Raw genomic sequence first — 3845 nt, forward strand, 5'->3', positions numbered from 1 at the left:
GACTCCACTCATAGGTGGAGTCATATAGAGTTCGTCTTTCTCTGACTGACTTATTTCGCTTAACATAATGCCCTCGAGGTCCATCCACATTGTTGTGAATGGGCCAATTTCGTCTTTTTTTATGGCTGAGTAGTATTCCATTGTGTATATATACCACATCTTCTTTATCCAATCATCAGTTTCTGGGCATGTAGGCTGGTTCCACGTCTTGGCTATTGTAAATAATGCTGCGATGAACATAGGGGTGCAACGGACTCTTGAGATATCTGATATCAGGTTCTTAGGATAGATACCCAGTAATGGGATGGCTGGGTCATAGGGTATTTCTATTTTTAACTTTTTGAGAAATCTCCATACTGTTTTCCATAGTGGCTGTACCAGTTTGCATTCCCACCAACAGCGTATGAGGGTTCCTCTTTCTCCACAACCTCTCCAACATTTGTCGTTCTTGGTTTTGGATGTTTTTGCCAATCTAACGGGGGTAAGGTGATATCTTAGTGTAGTTTTGATTTGCATTTCCCTGATGATTAGCGATGATGAACATCTTTTCATGTGTCTATTGGCCATATTCATATCTTCTTTTGAGAAATGTCTGTTCATGTCCTCTGCCCATTTTTTGATCGGGTTGTTTGTTTTTTTGTTGTTAAGCAGTGTGAGTTCTTTGTATATTATGGAGATTAACCCTTTGTCGGATAAGTGGCTTGTAAATATTTTTTCCCAATTAGTGAGCTGTTTTTTTGTTTCAATTCTGTTTTCCCTTGCCTTGAAGAAGCTCTTTAGTCTGATGAAGTCCCATTTGTTTATTCTTTCTATTGTTTCCCTCAACTGAGGAGTTACAGTGTCCGAAAAGATTCTTTTGAAACTGATGTCAAAGAGTGTACTGCCTATATTCTCTTCCAAAAGACTTATTGTCTCAGGCCTAATCTTTAGGTCTTTGATCCATTTTGAGTTTATTTTGGTGTGTGGTGAAAAAGAATGGTCGATTTTCAATCTTTTGCATGTGGCTGTCCAGTTTTCCCAGCACCATTTGTTGAAGAGACTTTCTTTTCTCCATTGTAGGCCCTCTGCTCCTTTGTCGAAGATTAGCTGTCCATAGATGTGTGGTTTTATCTCTGGGCTTTCAATTCTGTTCCATTGATCTGTGGACCTGTTTTTGTACCAGTACCATGCTGTTTTGATCACTGTAGCTTTGTAGTATGTTTTGAAATCGGGGATTGTGATTCCGCCGGCTTTGTTTTTCTTGCTCAAGATTGCTTTAGCAATTCGTGGTCTTTTGTTCCCCCATATGAATTTTAGGATTGTTTGTTCAATTTCTGTGAAGAATGTTCTGGGGATTCTGATTGGGATAGCATTGAATCTGTATATTGCTTTAGGTAGTATGGACATTTTAACTATGTTTATTCTTCCAATCCATGTGCAAGGAATGTTTTTCCATCTCTTTATGTCATCGCCTATTTCTTTCAAGAAAGTCTTGTAGTTTTCATTGTATAGATCCTTCACTTCCTTGGTTAAGTTTATCCCAAGGTATTTTATTCTTTTCGTTGCGATTGTGAATGGGATAGAGTTCTTGAGTTCTTTTTCTGTTAGTTTATTGTTAGTGTATAGAAATGCTACTGATTTATGCACGTTAATTTTATACCCTGCTACTTTGCTGTAGTTGTTGATTATTTCTAATAGTTTTTCTGTGGATTCTTTGGGGTTTTCTATGTATAAGATCATGTCGTCTGCAAACAACGCAAGTTTTACTTCTTCGTTACCTATTTGGATTCCTTTTATTTTTTTTTCCTGCCGAATTGCTCTGGCCAGCACCTCCAGTACTATGTTGAATAGGAGTGGTGAAAGTGGGCACCCTTGTCTTGTTCCTGTCCTCAGAGGGATGGCTTTCAGCTTTTGTCCATTGAGTATGATGTTGGCTGTGGGTCTATCATATATGGCCTTTATTATGTTGAGGTACTTTCCTTCTATACCCATTTTACTGAGGGTTTTTATCATAAATGGGTGTTGGATCTTGTCGAATGCTTTCTCTGCGTCTATTGAGATGATCATGTGGTTTTTGTTTTTCATTTTGTTGATGTAGTGTATCACGTTGATTGACTTGCGGATGTTGAACCATCCCTGTGTCCCTGGTATAAATCCCACTTGATCATGGTGTATAATCTTTTTGATGTATTGCTGTAATCGGTTTGCCAAAATTTTGTTGAGGATTTTTGCATCTATGTTCATCAGTGATATCGGCCTGTAGTTCTCCTTCTTTGTGTTGTCCTTGTCAGGTTTGGGGATCAGAGTGATGTTGGCTTCATAGAATGTGTTAGGGAGTTCTCCATCTTTCTCAATTTTCTGGAACAGTTTGAGGAGAATAGGTATTAAGTCTTCTTTGAATGTTTGGTAGAATTCTCCAGAGAAGCCGTCTGGTCCTGGACTCTTGTTTTTGGGGAGGTTTTTGATTACCGTTTCTATTTCCTTACTTGTGATTGGTCTATTCAGATTCTCCATTTCTTCCTGATTCAGTTTGGGGAGATTGTAGGAGTCTAGGAATTTGTCCATTTCTTCCAAGTTGTTCAATTTGTTGGCATATAGTTTTTCATAGTATTCTCTTATGATCTCTTGTATTTCATTGGTATCTGTTGTGATTTCTCCTCTGTCATTCCTGATTTTGTTAATTTGCGCTTTCTCTCTTCTTTTCTTGGTGAGTCTGGCTAGGGGTTTGTCAATTTTGTTAATTCTTTCGAAGAACCAACTCTTTGTTTCATTGATCCTTTCTATTGTCTTTTTTGTTTCAATATCGTTTATTTCTGCTCTTATTTTTATTATTTCCCTCCTTCTACTGACTCTGGGCTTTGTTTGTTCTTCTTTTTCTAGTTCAGTTAGGTGTCGTTTGAGGTTGCTTACGTGAGCTTTTTCTTGTTTAGTGAGGTGAGCCTGTATTGCGATGAATTTCCCTCTTAGGACTGCTTTTGCTGCATCCCAAATGATTTGGTATGTCGTATTCTCATTTTCATTTGTCTCCAGATAATATTTGATTTCTTCTTTAATTTCTTCAATGATCCATTGTTTGTTGAGAAGCGTGTTGTTTAGTCTCCACATTTTTGCACCTTTCTCTGCTTTTTTCTTGTAGTTGATTTCTAGTTTAATAGCGTTATGATCAGAAAAGATGCTTGATATTATTTCAACTCTCTTGTATTTATTGATGTTTGCTTTGGTTCCCAAAATATGGTCAATCCTTGAGAATGTTCCATGTGCACTTGAGAAGAATGTGTAACCTGCTGTTTTTGGATGAAGTGTTCTATATATATCTATTAAGTCCATCTGGTCTAATTTTTCATTTAATTCTATTATTTCCTTGTTGATTTTCTGTCTGGATGTTCTGTCCATTGGTGTTAATGGTGTGTTGAGGTCCCCTACTATTATTGTATTGTTGTTGATGTCTTCTTTTAGTTCTATTAAGAGTTGCTTTACAAATTTTGGTGCTCCTGTGTTGGGTGCGTATATATTTATAAGTGTTATGTCTTCTTGGTGGAGAGTCCCTTTTATCATTATATACTGTCCCTCTTTATCTTTCTTTATCTGTTTTGCTTTGAAATCTACCTTGTCTGATATTAGTATAGCGACACCTGCTTTCTTTTGTTCATTATTAGCTTGGAGTATTGTTCTCCATCCCTTCACTCTGAGTCTGTGTTTGTCTTTGGGGCTGAGGTGTGTTTCCTGGAGGCAGCATATTGTTGGATCTTGTTCTTTGATCCATCCTGCCACTCTGTGTCTTTTGATTGGGGAGTTCAATCCATTTACATTTAGAGTGATTATTGAGACGTGGGGGCCTACCACTCCCATTTTGTGTCTTGTTTTCC

This window comes from Equus quagga, unplaced genomic scaffold (genome assembly GCF_021613505.1).
Source record: "Equus quagga isolate Etosha38 unplaced genomic scaffold, UCLA_HA_Equagga_1.0 131539_RagTag, whole genome shotgun sequence".
In the NCBI taxonomy this organism is placed as follows: Eukaryota; Metazoa; Chordata; class Mammalia; order Perissodactyla; family Equidae; genus Equus; species Equus quagga.